The sequence below is a fragment of the Cyclopterus lumpus genome, chromosome 2 (assembly GCF_009769545.1).
Source record: "Cyclopterus lumpus isolate fCycLum1 chromosome 2, fCycLum1.pri, whole genome shotgun sequence".
NCBI classification, from domain to species: domain Eukaryota; kingdom Metazoa; phylum Chordata; class Actinopteri; order Perciformes; family Cyclopteridae; genus Cyclopterus; species Cyclopterus lumpus.
This window is the reverse complement of record NC_046967.1, coordinates 6018200-6042232: the sequence shown is the minus strand read 5'-3', so window position 1 is coordinate 6042232 and position 24033 is coordinate 6018200.

The following is a 24033-nucleotide window of genomic DNA, read 5'->3' as shown; positions in this document are numbered from 1 at the left end:
TCTGGGCCCTGATTCGCACTCATCTCTTCTGATCTGATTTGTGCAAAACAAACAAACGTAACAAACAAAACTCAGGAAAGCGTTTGTGAATTGTACAGTACCATATCTTGATGAAAAGAAGCACTAAGATCTGAGGGGAGAACCCGGGGTGGTTTTGGCTTGGTTCATGTTTAGCGGAGCAGTGTTAGCTGTACCTCTACTGGCTAGGATAAATAGCAAAGAGGTGACAATGAATGTACTAGATATTTTCTGCAATGAGGGGACGTAATCAAAAGCGAGAGTTCAAACATTTCTTTTTTATGTTCCTCACAGCAGGTGCTTGAGTTACTTGTTTTTACTTGACCAGTCTTGAAGCTTATTTCCATAGCTTTTTTTGTTGTTGTTAAGTTACATTTTTTAGGGGTATTCTAAGAGACGGGCAGGTATTGGGGATGATGGGAGTTGTATATTTATTGAAACAACCATAATCAGTATTGTTTATATAAGCGATCTAAGCTATATGATTAGGCTGCATGGAGGCTCCATCAGTTTGTCGGCTAACTTCTGTACAAATGATCAGCTCATTTGTCTTATTAAGTGGGCGGAGATTTATTCTCCGACAGGGATGAATTTGATGCTAAAAACTCCTCAAAAAAATCCAAAGGAACAGTTCCACATTTTGGGAACTGTTACCAAGAAATAAGCTTTCTTACCGAGAGTTGGGTGAGAAGATCCAGCTAGTGCCCGTTAATTTGGCTAGCCTGGCTCGGTCAGATCGTAACAACATTTGTATTATATTTGTGCTTGTTTAATCAGTATATAAACAACAATTTGTGGTGTTACGTGCCGCTAAGCTAACGGGCTGCTAACTGTAGCCTCGTATTGAAGGACCAAACATGAGAGTGATTATCGACATTCTCATCTAACTCTTGCCAAGAAAGCAAATAAGCTTATTTCCCAAAAATATCAAACTACTCTTTTAGATCACAGTGATATCAAAGACAATTTACTCTTTGTGCGAATTAAATGTTTGACAGGTGTTCACTGAATCTCCCTGCTGGGGATCGATACAGGTGTATCTTATCTTGTCATTCCATCTAGTTTACTCCAGTTGGTTTCAGCCAGAAATGCTGTATTGGAAATCAGTAAGCAGCTCATCTGTTGCGTTCAAGGAAAATCTGGGTTTTTTTATAACAAGGATTAAGGGAACTCATTCCAGAAATCCCCCTAGTTTTTAAGTTGGATATGATATGTGTCACAACCTAGATATGGAAATATGGATTTTGCAAGTTGCCTTGTCACTCACGCTGTTCAGCTGCATTTGAACTGGATTATCTGTAGAATGGGATGCCACTCCTGTAATTAAAATTAGACAAGGTCACTCATCCAGCACATATCTTACATGCTTTTTACAAGCGTGGAAAGTAGACAGTAAATTACTGTTTTTGCTGGAGGCCAGAGGTAATTTCATAATAGCAATTCTGATTGATTGACACCTCTGTAATGCAAATAGTATTATTAATATCCAACCAGCGGGTGTACATAGTCAGCAAAACTTTAAAGGCATATTTTAATAAAGTTACAATCAGAAAATGTTAACCAAACGACCCAGGCCCAGACAAATCCAATTTAAACTGCATTTTTTTTCTCCTTCTCATCTGTAACTGTATTGCTCAGTTTGAATGTGTCACTATATTTACACAGATACATGCATTTGGACACACACTTCAGTCGGCTGAAAAGCTTTGTACCATGAGTGAGGAGCTGTGGCACTACTCTTGAAAGTCCTTCGTCTCTGAAGGTTATCTGTGGGGCATTGTGTCGCATTGGAATGTATTATGTTGTCTCTCCCAGTAAGACGCTGTCCTTTAGCTCCACTGTTGTGACACAGCAGTGCGCAAGGTACTTTAATGTCCATGCACTGAAGCATTTTGAGTGTAATATTGTTTTTGTTGAGGTATATTTGCTTCGTCTGTCTGGTATTTATCCTGAAGGAGATCGATGATCAGCTTTTTACACTTTTATTGTACATCCGGCTTTTAAAAAAATAAATATATACAATGTTAAGTAGGAGCTACATAACCGTATGTTCAGGCCCACTCTGTGTTGCTAAATCTCTGGTCGAGGCACCGTCAGTGCAGCACCTGATGTGGGGGGGAGGGGATGGGGGGTAGTTCTGCTGAGCGTCAGCTAAATTTACGGAAAAGGCAAGACGGCCAGGCAGTGTGGCGGCAGCACAAGAGGGGGGGGGGGGGGCAAGAGTGGTCGTCAGAAAACCACCCTCAAAACAATCTGGACCAGAATTCCTTCTGTCAGCAAATCCTCTGGAGGGAGAGTCCCTTCAGAGCAGAACCCGACTAAAGCACTTCAGAGCACACACCAACAGCACAGGCTCCATGGCAGACGTACAGAACGACTTGGTCCACGCTACGCTTGTTTGTTACGTGTTTTGTGGTCCTTCTTTTTTGTGTCTTGACCTTTTTTCTACATGGTGTTTAAATCGAGCTTCTTCTTCTTCTTTTTTTTTTTTTTCTTTTTTTTAAACCTTTCTTTAAATGGACGCTAGAGTTCTTCTTTAAAGCATTTCTACCTCATGGCTACAAAACACACGTGGTATTTGATTTATCCAAATGTCAGACATTTGTGGGAAGAAAAAAAAAAAATGCATAAAAAAAAAAAAGACAAAAAATGAAAGAAAGGAAGTGGAGAGAATAACACCATGAAGTTTTGCGCAGTCTACCTCAGATGACTGTAGTTAAAACATTTAGCTGATGGTGCAGCCTGTGTGTGTTTGTGTGTGTGTGTCACCGCGGAGCTATAGGTCTAACACACACACGCCTGATAACACTGACGGCAAAAAAAAACACACTCACAAGCGATTTGTGGGGAGGGAACAGTCGGGGTCGACCTGGAAGGCGACCTGGAAATGTATAATCCGATACATTTGCTTTAATCTTTTGTGAACTACTGTGGTTGTGCGCGTGTGAATGTGTATATACGTGGGCACACTCTTCTGTTTTTTATTTAGTGTGTTGAATTTTATAAATTGTTAGTATATATAACACACTTGCACAACTTTAAAACCAGAGTGTAACGTGTTTTCTGTTGTACATACCTATACATACAATACAAATGCACCACTTGTTTATATGTGTGAATATGTTGCCATACTTGCAGTCAATGTATTTTCATGTAATCTTAGGTACAAGCAGCAACGAACGATTCATTAAAGACATTTTCTTCGGAGATTACATCTTGTATGTCTTTTTTTTGTTGTTGCTCTTTCTCATTTACGTCCCATTACGGCTCAGAAAATAAAGGAAAAAAAGATTAATTACAGAATTTATTCATCAGTAGAATGGGAAATATATGTATTGTCCTGCCAAAAAATAGCCCAGCTGAAAAATCGTCCTAATGAGCCTTGAGTTAGTCACCCCTGTGTGCAATTATAAAATCATCCGTGTTGTGCAGGAAGCCGGCGCTGTCGCTTCTCTCATTAAAATGTAACAATTCATTTCTCTTGCTGTGGCGAGAGTGGCAAGACCAAAACATTAAAGCATTAATTATCTTCCTCCATCACAAAGAATTTGGATTACGCGAGCGCTCTTAATGAAAATGATGTGCATTAGCCCACTACTTTTCCAAGGTATCATTATATAGCTGGCAGAGAGGTGTGGGAAGCGGCTGCATAGGCCTCTATAATTATCCGGGGGAAACTCAAAAACGCTCCGTGAGAGGTGAGAGTGCAGCGAGGGCTGCTGTTTTCTTTATTTTCCCACTTTGAAATATGCTATAGCCATGATCAGGAATTATCTGTGACACAAGCTTTTCTCTTTCTTTTTTTCTCCATCACATGTGAAGCTGTTTTTCTTACAGAGTTTGAGGCAACCACCAAGAAGAGATGTGATCCTCGTACTCATCTTTTTATTTATTTGGTGCTGTGAGCTTTATAAATACTGAAGCAGCAGTGGGTCTCGGCTCGGCAGAGAATGTGTGGGGGGTATACAGTAAAAAATCATGGAAGTTAGTTTTTTTTATCAAAATCCAGAGCAGACTTCTTCATTATATTTGTAACTCGTGTTTTGCGTCTTTTCCCGACGCTATGAGAGGATACATATAGTGTGTGTGTGCGAGTGTTGAGGCCCCTGAGGTCGGCCGGGGCACTTTAAAGGGTCCTCGCTCCATAAGCTTCGCCTCGCACCTCTACTCACTTTCTTTTGCGCGACAATTAAAATATGCTAAGTGATCATTTTCCTTAAGTAGTCTTAAATGTGCAATCCGTTCAAATATGAGAGGAAATTGCCCACAGCTCGCAAAAGAAGGGGAAAAAAAACGAGAGAGAAGGAAAACCAGAGGTGGTTGAGCTGGGGGTGTAAAGCCGGAATAAATTATGCAAATAACACAAAGGACTTTACCACTTAAAAGCCTAATTTTCCTATAATCAGCACACTGTCGCCTGATATTTCCTCCCCCCTCCCCCCACCTCTTATTAAAAGTGACTGTTCTTTTGCCGATCATCAGATGGCTCTATCTCACCGGCCTGTGAAATGACTGCAGCCCGCCAGACTAAATGCTAAAGCGTTTTGCCGGAGCTTTTAGATGATGGTTACATTCCCACACAAGTAATTATGCGTCGGAGAGTCCAGAAATAAGGTTTAATTATACAGTAATCGCCCGTGATGGACACTGGGAAGCGGTGAGTACTGGCAGACTGCAATCCATCAATGACAAACCTCTGGCCAGTTTTAATTCCTCCTCATTTGCATCCTAACCTCCACACCAAGTTGCGCAAACGCCGTTAAATGTTAATAGGAGCTGTCTCGCCACTCAAAATGAATGCCTAAGCCATTTTTTTTGTCACTTTTCTCTCCCCGTCCTCCCCCCTCCCCTTCCCTCTCATATCTTGTCCTCTCTTTATCTAGCTACCTCGATAACCAGCTCCCTTTCTTTCATTCCCTTTCCAAAGCCACCGTCATCCTGCCACTCTCTCCTTCGCTGTCATCCGTCCCCACAATTTCTCACCGCCTCCCTCCCTTCCTCGCTTCCTCCCTCCCTTCCTCGCTTTCTCCCTCCCTTCCTCGCTTCCTGCCTCCCGCGCTTCCTCCTTGCAGGCCTCGCCGTGGAGGAGGTACAGAGCGGTCACTGATGCACTAATTGGGAGCAACACTTACAGTTTTATCTCCCCCCACCACTAATGGCGGTCTGCACTGAAGCAACTCACCTTAGGAGGGAGGAATGGATGGGTGTAGGAGGGTGTGTGTGTGTGTGTGTGTGTGTGTGTGTGTGTGTGTGGGCGGGGAGGGGGGGGGAGATTCCTCCATGCAGACCGCGGCGCAGACTCAGTGTGAGATTGGGCCCTGAAGCCATCACGGTTAATCCATATCCCGCAGGACCTCGGACTCAATTCCCTGCTTCATTAATTGAAAACGATGGCTTTTTTTTTTTTTCTCTCTTCTTCTTTTTTTTTTGTGTGTGGCATGAGTGAATAAAACAAGGAGCCATTTATGAAAAAAAGAAAAGAGAAAAAAGCATTTTGTCTGGTTTGAAGTAGCTGCAGTCTCATTACGCCTCTGCGCTGCATTTCAAAATGTGCTATCATCTTTGTCTTGATTGTCTCGCCGCCGCGGCGGCGGCGGAGATAAACACACATCGGCTCTTCGCTTTGCCGCGCCGATGCCAGGACTGTTTTTCACTGAATCATTTGAAGTCTTATCAGCCGTTATGGAAATAAAGCCTTTGCCTAATAAACTGTTCCGCCGGCTTTGGGAGAGTAGCACGTAAACACCTTTTTTCTCCCGACAACGCCATCATTAGCACATCTTGTTCAATGCTTTACACGTAATTGGAATCAACATCTATTGTTCGTGTTCTTGACCTTCCACTTGTTTTCCGGCAGACACTCAGAAACGGTGTATTACTGCTGAGAGGGACTCTTAACTAGCAGAACACATGCTAAGTGCCTTTGCTTTGTTTTATCAGGGACACATTGCTTCACTTTGAATACAACTGGAGAACCCATACCTCTGATTTAATGATAAAAATCACGTTGTGCATTTGAACATAACGTTTTCTATTGTTGACGTCTGTCCATGCAGGACAATACTATGGGCACTGATAACTGGACGGCTCCTTAAGTAATGGTAAATAAGATGTACTTAAGGCTGCAACAATCAACACATCTGTATGATAATTAATGACTTGTGTGTGAAAGGTGAAGAACCACAGAGAATTATCACCAATTAAAGCATCTTTCGGCTCATTGTTTATGGTTTTTAAGGCTTTCCGCGTTCTGGTTCACCACCACTGGTCTCGTGGGCAGCGTTTCCGGCTAGAGAGCCCTCGAGACCCCCGGGATGCTTCATGCAGGTCATAACACGTTTACAGAAATATCTGTAAAGCTCTGAGTGTACTAAATTGAGCAAGAGTGCATTTTATGCACACGGTTTTTCTTTGTATTAATAAGATGTAGATCGTTTTTTTCCCTCTGCTTTCAAATATCACACCATCAGATTTCAAAGGGTCAAACTCATGCAGGCCCGTTATTGGTTTTATTACATATTAGTGATTTCTATTAGTGATGCATAACGTGTAAGTAGAATTTTAATGTCATCAATGAGTGAGGTGGCACTGGTTTAACTGCTTTGCATGCTGTTGGATGTTTTAATCAATAACGCATGATATTTTATGTATATTTTATCTTTATCTAAACTAGCGTACATCTGTCAGAACCTTGTGAAATGTAGAGTAGTAGAAGTGTAATATGAGTTCATGAGAATATGTGCTTTCCACCTGTTCCGTTCAATTCAATTTAATTCAGTTTATTTTGTATAGCCCAAAATCACAAATTACAAATTTGTCTCAGAGGGCTTTACAATCTACACATATGACATCCCTGACCTTTGACCTCACATTGGATCAGGAAAAACTCCCAAAAAATAACCTTTCACAGGGAAAAAAGGGAAGAAACCTTCAGGAGAGCAACAGAGGAGGATCCCTCTCCCCGGATGGACAGATGCAATAGATGTCATGTGTACAGAATGAACAGTGTTACAGAGTTACATGAACACATTACATGAATATGACAGAAATTATTAATAATTAGTAGTAGGCATGGACCACGATCCAGACCTCCACAATCCATTAAACAGAAGGAGGAAGAGAGGAGAGGAGGGGGGCATCAGCAGGGCCATGGCAGGAGGCCGGCCCACCAGGTAGAAGGCAAAGAAGGAGGCAGGGCCATTGGGAAGGAGGCCAGGTCCAGGCCAGGGGATGCAGGAAGCAGGGGCAAGGAGTCAGGAGCCAGGACCAACATCAGACACCTCCAGGTCCAATGGACCCTATGAGGCGAGAAGGCGCAAAGACTCCGGGGAGGAAGCAGAGTTAGTAAGGTGCAATGGAGAGATGTACATTCATCCATCAGCTGGTAGAACAACGTCGTAGAAGCTGCACTTGGCTTCACCTTCTGATGCGTGGAGGTCCTGTGTGGTGTACAAGAAATTCTCGCATGCAAATGGTAGTCTTGATTATGCAAATATATCATTATGTTAATTATGTTCCAGCTTTAATAATGCATGATGTTGGCATATTGATAATGCATTGCATGTATTGTCATGCAAATGATCTGTTGGAGGGTTATTAATTGACACTTATCAGAGATTCTAAATCACACCGGAATGAGCTCTGATTTGGTGGAAAATAATAATTAATAATGTGAGTGAATACCACACTCGTTCATTCTTATCTAAAGGGTGTCACTCACTATTCGAGATCAGAGATGTTCTTTAGGTTTTAATAGCTGGCGGCTATCAATCCGGCTCTCCTCTTGAGAGGCTCCCGTGCAGCCGTCATCGCCATTCGGGGGAGGGGAGCCAGACGTGAGTCATCCTCACCACCAATGCCCGCCCTCCCTTGGCAAAAATAAATTAAAATAATAAAACTTAAAACGAGCCTGGCGTCACAGGAGGGTACCGTCAGAAAACGCTCTTGTTGTTTTTTTGTTTGTTTTTTTACCCCCACCTTGTTGTCAGATTGGCGGCCGCTTGCGGAGTGTTCACAGGCACTCGGGGACGGGCTGTCGTGTTAGCGGTGAGTGGCAGACCGACCGACTGACAGCCGGCGAGCTCGTCTCTGGAGGATTCCTGCTGAGGTGTCGTTGAGTGAACTATCGGGGACTGTGATGTGCATTAAGCTGTGCACGAGACCTCTACAAAGACAAGTTTTTCTTTTTTTTTATAGAGTGGATGGGGTGTTTTTTTTATTATTATTATGAGAGATTCATTAGCTGTCTGCGTTCTTTCAGGTCATTAATCATAAAAGCCTTTCATCTCTCTAGACAGTGATGGACGGGTTGAAATAACTCGATTCCTGCCTCTGATTGATTTTATTACAGCGCATACTGTACCATCATCTGATCCCTTTTTTTTTTTTTCTTTACTGCAAGGAAAATCCCTAACTGCTAAACTCCCTCTTTCTCCTCCACAGTGCGCTGGAGATGTAGTTTTCCTACGTGATTTTCTTTCGGCTTTATAATGCCACATCATCTATAACTGCCGATGGAGACATCCAATTAGTAGCCAGTCAGGCTGTGTTAGCTTAGTTAAGAACACACACCTACGCGCACACACACACACACACACACACACACACACACACACACACACACACACACACACACACACACACACACACACACGTGTTGCACATGTACAAATACACACATGCGGAGAGATGGATGCACGCGTAGGGAGAAGAAAAAAAACCGCACACAACCACTTGCTGTTTCCACATGAGTACACTCTGTGGGGATGGGGGGATGGGAGGCCAGAGATGTGAGGGGAGAACGGGGATTGTGGCGGCGGCAGCAGCAGCGGTGGCGGTGTGGTGGCAATCTCACCCAATCATGTGTGCCGGGAATGACTTCATTAGCGAGGCCCTGTAGAAGTCCGGTGCCTGGGAATTGCGTTTGCGCCGGGGATTGGAGGGCAGAATGGAGCGTTGTGAGAGAAACAGGAATGAGTCCTGAATCCCTCTTTTATCCGGCGTGTGATGGAGAGATCCAAATCAACAGCTGTCAGTCAGGGGGCCCCAGGGCGAAGGCCTCCGGCGGGGGGAGAGGTGGGCCGAGGCTGAAGGTGGGATGGAAAGGGGAGATCTGGTGGAAGTCTGATGGGGGGTTGGCAAGGACAGGGCCTGACTGATGGGGTGAGTGTCAACCTTGGGCTCCTCCACAGGTCTATCACATCATCTCCTGGATCACACAGGTTGGTGATTTGCATGTTGAGAAATAAAATGTACAAACGTTTCAGAAAAAATATAGTCTGTGCCAATTTTAACCAACTGCTTTATGAAAGTTAGAAGTAAAAAAAATCTTTTATTCCTATTTTCTAATTTAAGGATATTATTGATTTATCATGCTTAAAAAATCTTCGGAGGCCTCTGAAGTCGGTTCAGAGAAAAGAGACACGAGCGATGGTCGTTTCTTCCGCCAACGACTTGCATTTGATTTGATAGGACGTCCCGCCTTCTACACAAATGAAATGAACGGAGGGGGGGGGGGGGGGGGGGGGGGGAGGGAATGACATTACAAGTTTTCCTCAACGTTGAAGGTAAATAGTGTGTAATAAGGATGAGAAATGATAATGGATCGACATTTGATTGCGAGTTGGGTCGTTAAAAACTTTTTGCGGTGCCGCACAGAGAGTTTCATCATCAAATACAGGCCCAGTCAGCAAGAAGCTGTGGATGGCTGCATTCATGCAAATCATGGCTTTGTTCATGTATTAATTACATTCAGTGCCGATATATATTTAAGAGGGATGTTTGTATCGTTACCATGCATTTCCCAGAAACCCCTCTTTCTTTGGCTTGTTTATATTTTCGAGGATACCAAACAGCCTTTATTCCTCATTACTGTATAAAAGCAGGCCATTATGTAAATCGTATATGTACTCGTAGTCAAATCCCTGTAATAAACACCCCCCTCCCCCCTGATATTGGCGACTTGTGCTCAGAGATGAGAGGGGGGTGGGGGGGAGGGGTAAAGCAGATGCGGAGGGAGAGGTGAGTGTGTTTGAGCCGCCCGCGAAGGTCACTCCAGATTGAGAAGTTTGTTCAAATGTGATGACATCAGCAGTCTGTAAACTGTTATTGGCCCTCGCTGAGCGTCGACCACGTCCAAACTGTCTGAAATTACAGAGGAAAAAAAGAAAACACACACTGCCGCTCTGCCAGAAATGATTGCCTCCGAGGTTTCTTTTTTTTCTTCTTCTCCCATCTCCCCTTGTTCACCCATGCCTTTCCTGCGCCTCCCCTCCTTCGCCACCACCAACAACACAACATATATCCCCATCCCCCACCGTCTCTCTGCCTCACATGCTCGTACTGGAGAAGGCAGTCAGCCAGATGGGTGCAAGCTTCTGGCCGGTGAAGGAACAGGGGGTAGAAGCATGGATCTGGATTTAATGACATTAAACATGCTTTTTATGCTCAATAAGAGGCCCACATTATGATTGATCCAAGAAAGTCAACACTTAATCTGGACACAAATGGAATCGTCTGTCACTGAGTCTATTGAGTCATCAGTATCCGCTGTAGTTATTCCTCTTTTTTTTCCCCTCCTCCCTTCCTGGATCGTTTACAGTGAGTAATCATCTGTCTAGTCGCCCGCGTCTCGGGGGTTTGATCGGATAGCGCTTTTGAACACCGGCGGAAACCTGCCTGACAATCCAACAAGCCACTCACTGAAGATTGAGAGGGCCCCATTATGTCGGCCGCCTGTGGCCATATCAGAAGGCTTTTTCTTCTCCCTCCTCTCGCCTCTACATAACACACAGCGGTAAATAAATCACAGCTCCGACTCTGCTTATCGATCGGCCCCGCTGCAAGCTTCTTTTTTTCTTCTTCTTCTTCTTCTCTCTCCTCCACGTCTGCTCGTTCTTCTCCGCATGAATTGTTGCTTTGTGTATTGAGGAGGGCGAGATTGTCGAAACACAAGAGGTGCAGTGTCAAAACAAAAAGGAGGGGAATGCACGACCCACTGTGACGCCGCATACTTAGCCTCCATTAGGGCTCCATATTAATCGAAATAATTTCAATTAGCATTTGCGTTTGCCTTCCTGGAGGGGAGGCCCATGTCCTGCTGGGACTGCTCTATTGGTGCCATTGTTCCAGGCAAGATCAATTAGTTACAGAGTAACACAAGTAATTGGATTTAACCAAGACATGTGGCTCAATTAAGTAACGCTTTGCCGGTGCACAGAACATTCATCCCCCCCCCAAAAAATCATCCCTAAATTAAGCTAACTGTGCTTTTTAAACTAAGTCAGTTAGATTAAAGAGGCGCTAACGCTGAAATCCTCCTGCTCCAGTCATTGCATTTCCCCCATAATGGCAAACTAATTAGTCAGAGATCACAAGTGAAATAAATGGATCTACTAGCTTAACAAATACACTGACATTGTATCCATATAATATTTTACTCTCTAACTGCCCGGCTCATCCTAATAAAAATAGAATAATAAAGTTATTATGGTGACAACACATGATGGTGGGGACGTGACGTTTTCTCGCCACTCGACGGGAAGAGACCCAATGCAGATCCAGAAACGGATTAATGCTAGTAAACTAGGTGTTGGATTAATGACTAGTTTGCTGTGCGCTAGATTAATGCTAGTTTGCTAGCCGCTGGATTAATGCTAGTTTGCTAGGTGCTGGATTAATGCTAGTTAGCTAAGCGCTGGATGAATGACTAGTTTGCTAGGCGCTGGATTAATGCTAGTTAGCTAGGTGCTGGATTAATGACTAGTTTGCTCTGTGCTAAATTAATGCTAGTTAGCTAGGCGCTGAATTAATGCTAGTTTGCTAGACGCTGGATTAATGCTAGTTAGCTAGGCACTGGATTAATGACTAGTGAGCTAAATGCTGGATTAATGACTTGTCAGCTAGGTGCTGGATTAATGCTAGTTAGCTAGGCTCTAGATTAATGCTAGTTAGCTAGCCGCTGGATTAATGCTAGTTTGCTAGGTGCTGCATTAATGCTAGTTAGCTAGGCGCTGGATTAATGACTAGTTTGCTAGGCGCTGGATTAATGCTAGTTAGCTAGGTGCTGGATTAATGGCTAGTTTGCTAGGCGCTGGATTAATGCTAGTTAGCTAGGTGCTGGATTAATGCTAGTTTGCTCTGCGCTAAATTAATGCTAGTTAGCTAGGCGCTGGATTAATGACTAGTTTGCTAGGCGCTGAATTAATGCTAGTTTGCTAGACGCTGGATTAATGCTAGTTAGCTAGGCACTGGATTAATGACTAGTGAGCTAGGCGCTGGATTAATGCTAGTCAGCTAGGTGCTGGATTAATGGCTAGTTTGCTAGGCTCTAGATTAATGCTAGTTATCTAGCCGCTGGATTAATGCTAGTTTGCTAGGTGCTGCATTAATGCTAGTTAGCTAGGCGCTGGATTAATGACTAGTTTGCTAGGCGCTGGATTAATGCTAGTTAGCTAGGTGCTCGATTAATGGCTAGTTTGCTAGGCGCTGGATTAATGCTAGTTAGCTAGGTGCTGGATTAATTACTTTTTTTGCGAGGCGCTGTATTAATGCTAGTCAGCTAGGTGCTGGATTAATGGCTAGTTAGCTAGGTGCTGGATTAATGACTATTTTGCAAGGCGCTGGATTAATGCTATTTAGCTAGGTGCTGGATTAATAGCTAGTTTGCTAGGCGCTGGATTAATGCTAGTTAGCTATGCGCTAGATTAATGCTAGTTTGCTAGGCGCTGGATTAATGCTAGTTAGCTAGGTGCCGGAATAATGGCTAGTTTGGTAGATGCTGGATTAATGCTAGTTAGCTAGGTGCTGGATTAATGCTAGTTAGCTAGTCACTGGATTAATGCTATTTAGCTAGGTGCTGGATTAATAGCTAGTTTGCTAGGCGCTGGATTAATGCTAGTTAGCTATGCGCTAGATTAATGCTAGTTTGCTAGGCGCTGGATTAATGCTAGTTAGCTAGGTGCCGGAATAATGGCTAGTTTGGTAGATGCTGGATTAATGCTAGTTAGCTAGGTGCTGGATTAATGCTAGTTAGCTAGTCACTGGATTAATGCTAGTTAGCTAGGTGCTAGATTAATGCTAGTTAGCTAGCCGCTGGATTAATGCTAGTTAGCTAGGCGCTGGATTAATGCTAGTTTGCTAGGCGCTGGATTAATGCTAGTTAGCTAGGCACTGGATTAATGACTAGTGAGCTAGGCGCTGGATTAATGCTAGTCAGCTAGGTGCTGGATTAATGGCTAGTTTGCTAGGCGCTGTATTAATGCTAGTTAGCTAGGTGCCGGATTAATGGCTAGTTTGCTAGACACTGGATTAATGCTAGTTAGCTAGGTGCTAGATTGATGCTAGTTAGCTAGGTGCTGGATTAATGACTATTTTGCAAGGCGCTGGATTAATGCTAGTTAGCTAGGTGCGGGATTAATGGCTAGTTTGCTAGATGCTGGATTAATGCTAGTTAGCTAGGCACTGGATTAATGACTAGTGAGCTAGGCGCTGGATTAATGCTAGTCAGCTAGGTGCTGGATTAATGGCTAGATTGCTAGGCGCTGTATTAATGCTAGTTAGCTAGGTGCCGGATTAATGCTTATTTTGCAAGGTGCTGGATTAATGCTAGTTAGCTAGGTGCTGAATTAATAGCTAATTTGCTAGGCGCTGGATTAATGGAGCCAGGAGACTCACTGAAAGTGGTGGGGAGTAAGGCGGAGGGACCGTTAGAACCAGCAGCCTGCTGTTAATGCAATGTAGCATTAATGCATAGTGGAATGAGCAAGCTAGCTAAATAGCCAGCTCTCCGCTAGTCATCACCCAACCGGATCATAGCGATGTGCTTTCCTACATTGTGACAAGAGTGCATGGATGAAGCATTATATTTTGTATTTATTTTTATTGTGCCGTGTGTCCAATTCTGCCTCTCTGGCCCAAACCTTTCCGCCTACCACACCATGTCTTTTGATTCCATCTTATTCATCCAGCCCAATATCTCAAATCAATCTGGTAAAGTAGCAGATGTATTAATAAAAATGTTGTTTGGCGAAAAGCTTTTATGACAAGTGGACATTGTATTTTTTTCAAAAAATTCAAAAGTGTGTCTTCTCTTGTGAAACAATCTTGACTTTGGTAGTTAAGAGTTTTCCATTTAAACTCCTATGCAGTTATGCATTGTATAGTTCACCGTCTTTTTACACGTTTTCAAAAATCATCTTTAGACATGTAGAATGAGTTTCGAAACAAATCTCAGATTTGACTTTACCAAGACTTCAAGTTTTACAAAAGTGAGTCGGCTACATCTGGTGCAGAATGACAATTTAATTTACAAGCCAACAAAAGGTCATTACACTCTTATTTAGAATTCGTTAGCTCAGCTTATACCAACCCAGTATGAGTTTACATCCAATGCCAATGGCTGGTGCCAATGAATTTAGTAGTGTGCCCTTTATGTTGCGAGGCAGAAAGTAGGGGTGTGTAGGTCGGGTTGAAGTTAACCTTGACCAGAGTATTACCCTAAACGTAGCCAAGTGTAATAGCTACACACTACTACCCACACCTGAACCATACTATAGTTGTCATACACGTATATTTGGAAAGTAGGAACTTAACAGGATCATAACAGGGTCGAATACAGTAAATTGGAGGCATTTCAAAGGACTCAAATTTGATAAGTGGCGTCAATACCAGATTCATATTTGATAAAATGGTATCAAACCCCAATTTCAGTAATGCTACAATCCCTGTGCATCTGTTAAAGGGTTAAGTAAGGTGGGTTCCCGAGGCAGAAGACGTCCTATGACTAGCAATCAGCGCTAATAAGATCCATCTTCTCTTAAAAGACTTGGTGAAAAGCCCTAAATCCATTCCGAAACGCATTCAAAGGGGAGATAGGAGGGAGCCATGTGCTGTGATGTTTTCATGTCCCTCTCCCTCCCTCTCTGCCTGCCTCCATCTCTTTCTCTCCCCCTCCACTTCATTATCATTCCCAGGTTATCCCGGCAGCCAAGTGAATCTGGAGCACAAATGAATCAAGGGAGAATTAAGGGAGCCTGTGCAAAGTGAAGCCTTTCCAAATCTCGGCACAGATGAAAGGTGGACCTGCTCATTCACGTGCTCACATGTGTCTACTCCCCACCCACCCACCCACCCACCCACACACACACACACACACACACACACTACAGATGTGTACTTTGTAGCAGGTACGTGTCGGTAGATTTGTGGATGTCAGTGAGTGTTTGTTGGGAGTGTTTGTCCTCACCTTGCTTCTGGGCCTGGTGCCAAGCACAACTTCCCGCGGTCCTCGGCCAAGGCAACACAATGGCGCTTAATGGAGCCCGGCATAATATATCAGCTGGGGGAAAAAAGTTGTTCAAAGAGGACAAAGAAATACGCAATCCCTTCTACAGAACCATATACAGGTACAGTATACACACACATACTGTTTATGTACTGATGTTGAATATATCAATGGAGCATAGTGTGTTAAAATGCAAATGATGTAGTCTATTATTGGAAAGTGGGAGATATAGTGTATACTTCCCCTCCGCATATGATTTGGAGGACACAGCGGAGAAGTTTGACATTGAAATTGTTCAGCAAAATGTGACTTTCCCTCCTATGACCTCAGTTCCATTCCCAGCTGATACAAGTGGTGCAGGTTTTGATGAGCAAAGCTTTTTCTCCACATATGATTGAGTTGCCTGAGCCCACCACGTTGAAACCAGTAAAATATTACCTAGTAACATAATTGGGGTTTTACATTCTTAAATGATACACATTATACTCAATTGATATAGATTTTTAAACTTTATATGCCTTTAGGTAAATGCATTTTAGGGTTTTGGGTGAGCTTAGAATCTACATATGTGTAGATAGGCTCATTCTAAGCTAACTAAGCTGCTCCAGCTCCTATTACAGAGACTGTCATGTTGCACCAGCATGTTTGTACAGCAACAGATGGGACAAACCAAACACTGGCTCTAGAGAGAGCCTTTCATGTTTTTATGTGACTTGAAAGGCCACCGTAGTTCTCTACGGGCTTGTGAAATGGCGGTAACGTGAGCCGGTGAGTGCAAAACTACGGCACCACTACCCGGTTTCTGCTCTAAAAGTCGTGTTATTATGGTGAAGACAGGTGAGGTGAAAGGCGTTACCACAGTTTAGCACTCGGCGGCTCACGTTAACGCGGTCTAGGGAAGGGAGGAGTCAGCATGGGGTATTCAGATGTTTTGCAATCTGAAACCACACCCCTAGATGCCCCCAAAACCCTTTCAATTCAATTCAATTCAATTTTCAATTTCAATTGAATTAATGCTAGTTAGCTAGGCACTGGATTAATGACTAGTTTGCTAGGCGCTGGATTAATGCTAGTTAGCTAGGTGCTGGATTAATGCTAGTTTGCTCTGCACTAAATTAATGCTAGTTAGCTAGGCGCTGGATTAATGACTAGTTAGCTAGGCGCTGAATTAATGCTAGTTTGCTAGACGCTGGATTAATGCTAGTTAGCTAGGCACTGGATTAATGACTAGTGAGCTAAACACTGGATTAATGACTTGTCAGCTAGGTGCTGGATTAATGCTAGTTAGCTAGGCACTGGATTAATGACTAGTTTGCTAGGCGCTGGATTAATGCTAGTTAGCTAGGCGCTGGATTAATGCTAGTTTGCTAGGCGCTGGATTAATGCTAGTTAGCTAGGCACTGGATTAATGACTAGTTTGCTAGGCGCTGGATTAATGCTAGTTAGCTAGGCGCTGGATTAATGCTAGTTTGCTAGGCGCTGGATTAATGCTAGTTAGCTAGGCACTGGATTAATGACTAGTGAGCTAGGCGCTGGATTAATGACTTTTTTGCTAGGCGCTGGATTAATGCTAGTTAGCTAGGTGCTGGATTAATTACTTTTTTGCGAGGCGCTGTATTAATGCTAGTTAGCTAGGTGCTGGATTAATGGCTAGTTTGCTAGGCGCTGGATTAATGCTAGTTTGCTAGGCAATAAATTAATGCTAGTTTGCTAGCCGCTGGATTAATGCTAGTTTGCTAGGTGCTGGATTAATGCTAGTTAGCTAGGTGCTGGATTAATGGCTAGTTTGCTAGGCACTGGATTAATGCTAGTTAGCTAGGTGCTGGATTAATGCTAGTTTGCTCTTCGCTAAATTAATGCTAGTTAGCTAGGCGCTGGATTAATGACTAGTTAGCTAGGCGCTGAATTAATGCTAGTTTGCTAGACGCTGGATTAATGACTTGTCAAATTCAGTTTATTTTGTATAGCCCAATATCACAAATTACAAAGTTGCCTCAGAGGGCTTTACAATCTGTACACATACGACATCCCTGTCCCAGGACCTCACATCGGATCAGGAAAAACTCCCCAAAATAACCTTTCACAGGGTTTTATTACATATCAGTGAGTGATTTCTATTAGTGATGCATAACGTGTAAGTAGAATTTTAATGTCATCAATGAGTGAGGTGGCACTGGTTTAACTGCTTTGCATGCTGTTGGATGTTTTAATCAATAATGCATGATATTTTATGTATATTTTATCTTTATCTAAACTAGCGTACATCTGTCAGAACCTTGTAAAATGTAGAGTAGTAGAAGTATAATATGAGTTCATGAGAATATGTGCTTTCCACCTGTTCCGTTCAATTCAATTCAATTCAGTTTATTTTGTATAGCCCAAAATCACAAATTACAAATTTGTCTCAGAGGGCTTTACAATCTACACATATGATATCCCTGACCTTTGACCTCACATTGGATCAGGAAAAACTCCCAAAAAAACTGAAAAATAACCTTTCACAGGGAAAAAAGGGAAGAAACCTTCAGGAGAGCAACAGAGGAGGATCCCTCTCCCCGGATGGACAGATGCAATAGATGGCATGTGTACAGAAGGAACAGCATTTACAAAGTTACATAAACACATTACATGAATATGACAATGTATGAATGGAACTCCAATCCATGAAACAGAAGGAGGTAGAGGAGGGGCGCATCAGCAGGGCCAACGCGGGAGGCCGGTTAACCAGGCATCAGACACCTCCAGGTCCAATAGACCCTATGAGACGTGAAGTCACAACGACTCCGGGGAGGAAGCAGAGTTAATAAGGTGCAATGGAGAGATGTACATTCATCCATAAGGAGAGAGAGAAGAGGAGATAGGTGCTCAGTGTATCCTAAAACATCACCCAGCAGCCTATAAGCCTATAGCAGCATATCAAGGGGCTCGACCAGGGCAAACCTGATTCAACCCTAACTATTCTTAAATGAGGTGACTGTGTCTGCCTCCCGGACTGAAAGTGGAAGCTGGTTAGTTTTTTATGTAAATGTTTCGATGTTAACAGTATCAATGGTTGTTTTAGGATTGCTCTTGTTGAATACATAACATTTATATAAAATAGATTTATACAGAATAGTAAGCGTTTGGTGGTTTGTCCAATATTTCTTTTAGATGTTGGGTTGAGCTGGTGGAATTTGACCTTCATAATGTTTTTTTTATTATTGACAATCATTTTCTATGACCATAAAATAGTTTAAACGATTTTTTTTGTTGAGAGCTAAATCAATAGATTGATACCACTCTCATGTTTGTATGTTAAAATATAGAGCAAGACCCAGCAGGTGATTGGGTTAGCTTAGCATTAAGACAGCAAACAGCTCGCCTTACTCTTCCCAAAGTTATGAATTAAATAAAGCCCAGGCTCTCAGCACTAAAACTCACTAATTAAGACAATCTTGTTTCTTTAATCCACAAACCGTAGTGTAAAAAATAACACATTTAAATTTGTCATATAACTCTAAGCAAAACAAAAGTGTGTTGCTGCAGAAAATGATGAAGTTGCTATTATAGATAGTCACATAACCTTTTCCACAGTTTTTGCTCGGTTTGCACCTCACAAACAAAACACCTCGCTTGCCGTTTAATAGTTTCAACACTAGAACACACGCCCGGTTGTCAAGAGACCCAGGCTAAGCAGCCACCTCGCTCACGTCTCTACCCTGCACAGTGGGAACCAAAGAGAGGCAGGGAGAACAGGGACAGGGCTGATGGGGAGAGGGGCCTCCACTGTGGCTTTGTCAGGCTCCAATGTTTGGATGTAAAGACCTGAATATGTGAAGTACGCTCTTGCCTCTGTCTTGACATGCTGTTGCTTAAAAGAAAACATATTTCTACATGTTATGCTGGTTACAGTTCAAGCCTCCGGCTTTCCTTTGTTTTGATTTAATACAATCTGTTGGGATTATTTCTCCACTCGTTATCACCTCATCTCCTAATCATACAACGAAGGTGTGGAAAAGCTATTTTTCATTGATTCTGCAGGGATGGGGATTGATCCGGCTAAATTTGCATGGGAATCCTAATCATACAACGAAGGTGTGGAAAAGCTATTTTTCATTGATTCTGCAGGGATGGGGATTGATCCGGCTAAATTTGCATGGGAATCCATTCCGTTTGAGCCAAGAGATCATAATCGATTAGGTGGGATGAAGCCGGTATCTGGCCCGCTCGCCTTTCAAAGGTTAAGGTGAAAATTAATTTGCCTGTTTGTTAGTTACATTTCAATCCTGTAATTAAGTCTTGCAAATGATTAAAATGTAAAACAATGTTGCAATGAGTGTGACTTTGATTGCTTGTTTGTTTTATCCGATAACATGATCTGTTGGCCTGATGACCGCATGGAATCCTAATGAAGGGGAGCGAGCTGCTGGCTTACAGAAAGCCATGCTGCAAAATAAAAAAAATACTTATTGAATCAGAATAATGTTTTGTATCAAAGCTCCACATGTTATGACAAATGTTCTTTCTGAACAAAAGGTGAATTTCAGGACTTTTTAAATCCTATTTTTATTATCGATTGCAGTAAAACTGCTGTTCCGTGTCTGAGTTCTTTAGATTGTTCCTGCAGCTTTCCTGCTAATTCATTATATTTTTTTGTTAAATATTGAAGGGGCAGAAGTGTATCACGTGCATCTGCAGCATCTATATCCACTAAGATCTCATCCATTAGCGTAACTTAGCATAAAGGCTGGAAGCAGCTCGGGAGGGGGGGGGGGGGGGGGGGGGAGAACTATAGCTTGAGTTAAAAAGAAAATTATAAACTGGGAATTCATGTGTCCACCACGACAAAGAACTGCCACCGACTTTCCAGGAATTGTTTGTGTGCCGACACGTAATTCCGTGAGATCAGACTACAATTGATACGTCGTCTCATTGTTTTTAAGCCGTACACAAGCAGACATGGAAGGGTTGAGGGGGGTCACAGATTTTCTTTGTTTTATTTGATTGAGCCATGCTAAATATAGCTTCATATTTAGATATGAAACTGGCATCAATCTTCTCATCTCTCGGCAAAAAAAGCAGATGTCTCTAAATGTTGATCTTAAGCTCAGAGGCACACCTGTCTCTCAAACCGCTATTACAATGTTCCGCGATGGCAGGACTCTTTGTATTTTCGAGGCATCGGCCGTACGAGGATGAGCCTCTGGGGGGCAACGGGCTCCATTTCTGGGGCTGTATTCAGCAATTATCCTGGGCAAGACCTCCTCTCCTGTGCGCTGCTCACTGTTCACGGTATGATTTGTGACTCGAGATAGGGAGACTGCAGTTGAGAGACCGGAGTGTTTTACAAATAGACAGTTTGCGTGGTAATTTTAGACCAATTAAAAAAAAGCCAAATCGGCGTCAGAAGATTGCCGAGCCAACCGAGAGTTTTTTCCAATCGGGCAGCAATATTTCATACTTCTCAAAAACTGGGGGTGGAACCGAATGTGTTTGTGGTATCGACTGCTGGACAAACGCCACACTTTAACAAGGAAGTTCTCTATTGTGGATGTGCATCTGTGTATGTGTGCGTGTGTGTGTGTGTGTGTGTGTGTGTGTGTGTGTGTGTGTGTGTGTGTGTGTGTGTGTGAGCACACAAGCTCGAAGCCTTCTGGACAGGGCCGAGGGTGAAGGGGAATGCTAACACACTCTCCTTGTCAGCGGCAAGGGTAATTACTCCTGGCTGAAATTACTCAACATTTGTTTATAAGCTCCCCTGAGCACACTGTAAATAGATTGTCTGCTCAAACCCAATGCCATTGAAGCCCCGCTGTCCCCAGCAAACATATGTGTGCACACACACACACACACACACACACACACACAGCTTTAACTACAATGCCATCCTTTTCCTTTTCTTTCATGAGTTGCTTTGGTTTTGGGGCCTTAGCACAGCTAAATGTTGCGACACTCCTGTCGTGTCGAGTAACTTCATTCATCCACTCCTTGGAGCGTTTCAGTAGGCTGGAGCCCTTGATATTTGTCACTCCTCGTATAAGTTTGCATGTGGTCGAGTTTAATCTATTATTCCAATATTGAGCTCACCTTTGCCGCCATTTTCACGGCACTTCACTTTCCTCATCTCTGCCATCTCTCGATCCCTCCCTCTCTCTGTACCAACAAAGCCGAGATCTTTTTAGCATGCATATAAAGAGAGAATGGGGTGGGGGTGGAGGGGGGGGGGGGGGGGGGGGGAGGAGACAACGAAAGCACTTCAAGTCAAGGTCCATCCATGTAGTTATTGTATGAGATGGTTCCTGTCAAAGATGACAGTTTGAAACACTTGACCCACAAAAATGAATTCTTGGCCAGGGCCAAGTGACAGCCCAAAGTAATTCATTCTTTTGAAATGTTTAGGGAGATAGAGAGAGAAGTGAGGAGGAAGGCGGTGACAGGGGAGAGCGATGGAGCAAGACAGAGAGATGGAGAAGGGAAGAAGATGACAGAAAACAAAGAGAGAAGAGACTTTAAAAAAACGTCAATAAACAAAAAACATGATGAGGGATGAGTGAGATGAATGAATTAAAAATAAATAAAGGTTCACCATTAGCGTTAGCTTACACCTGCTAGCCACAGCCGACAGATTCTGCTAGATTTGCGTTTGGGATTTCAGCCAACAAAACTCCACAACTGTCGGAAAATGTTGATGGTTAATCCGTTATTGGAAACTGCATTTTTGTGCTCTGCCACAACGGACTGCCTGACATTGACAATGATAGAGGAAGGCAGAGAGATGGAGAGCAGGGGAAAGAAGAAAGTGGTAAAAACAAGTGATGAGGAGGGAAGAATGAGATTCAAAATTAAAGAAAAAAATCTTAATTATTTAATTGAAAAGTGGAAAATAGGTTTATCCTTAGTCTATGTGTGAATATAACAACCACCTCTTACTAGGTTGTAGACATAAAACATGTTTGCTGGAAATGTAAAAAAAACAACAGCGGAGTGAGTTTCACCGTTAGCATTAGCTTACGCTAGCTAGCTACAGCTATCAGATTATAATGACAGCATTCGTCATTTCAGCTGACAAAATCCACAACTGTCGACCAAAAATGAGAGGCTGAGTGTCTTCCTTATGTCTGAAAACCCACGAGCCATTGTTAAAAAGTTACTGGTGCATGGTACATCTACCGTTGTAAACTGTATTTGTGTTGTACGAAAGAGTAAAGCTTGACATAGAGTGGAGACTGTGAACAGGTACAAACTTTAAAGGAATAAAGGCATCTTATTTAATCACATAAAATACATGTAATGTAATGACATAAACATTACATTACATTACATGTCATTTAGCTGACGCTTGTATCCAAAGCGACTTACAATAAGTGCAATAAAGCATGAGTACAACTCAGAACAACAAGAATCAAACATTAGCTTCATTAGCTTGCGCTTGCTAGCTGCAGCTAATCGATTCTAATTTCGGCAATTGTCAATTCAGCTGACAAAACCCAACACAGAGCTATTTAAAACTAAAATACTGAATGACTTTCCATGGGCAACCTGTCATTGTAAACTGCATTAGTGCGAGAGAGAAAAGTGTGACATGGAGCGTGAGAGGGGAAGGAGACATGGAACGCGACGGAAAGAAGATGAGAGAAACAGATAGCATGTTATTATCTTAATTATAATGTGGAAAACAGCTCTAGTCGTCGTCTTTTAGTGTTACTTCATGTAGATCATCTATCGCGCCTATAAAAGACGAGAGAAACAAAGAGCAAACGTTAGAGAAAGGGGCATCAGCTAAAAAACTAAAAAAAGACAAAAGGAGAAAGGAAGAAGATAAATAAACGAGATCAAGGCATCGTATTAATCTACAAGAGCTCCAAGGTGGAAAATGTGATTCTGTTTACGATAAGTGATTTGCTAATGATGATTTTGATTGTATTCTTCTGTACACAAACCTCCCAACATATGTTGTTGTTATCGCAGGCTGCCATCCGGGCTAATTTGTCTTAATTACACTGAGTGTGTTTGCTGCCTACCACCGCTGTCCACCGAGAGAGACAGACATGTTAGATAGAGTGGAGGGCGGGAAGCGCAACATCTGTCTGCTGTGGAGTCGAAGCGCACACACACACACACACACACACCTTGCAAACACGCAATTCCAGAAATACGTACTTGCATACACAACAAAAATATGAACACACTCACACAGAGCATACACAGTGAGAAACACACACACACCCCTCTCTAATAAAACCTTGGTCCAGCCACCTCACCACCATCCCTTAGCCCGAACCTCCCATGTCCTGCTAATGGCGGCCACCACAGAGGTGACTGTGTGCAAATAGGGCTGCAGCGCCAACGGCCATCCATCACAAGGCCCCGGAGCAACATTACACCCCTCTAATGGCCCACTCTGGCCTTCCTTATGATATTAATCCACCGCCTCACAGCACTGATTTCATTTGTAAAGTGGTGGGGGGAGACAAACTGTTTTTTGTTGTTGTTCTTCCTACAGGGTGCTAACGGGAGTAGCCGCTGCGATGCAGACACAAACATGCAAGCTCGCAAAACAACGTTGTATACGTTGCTCTGACCAGCATGTGCAGGTAGGTTCACATACATAATGGCATAAAAAATACATCAGCGGATGCACATACACACACACACCCACACACGCAGACAAACACACTCACTGACTTTGACCATGGTATCTTCTTTTTTTTCTTCTCCGCAGACCCCTCAACCTGCCATTACAGGGAGTCTAA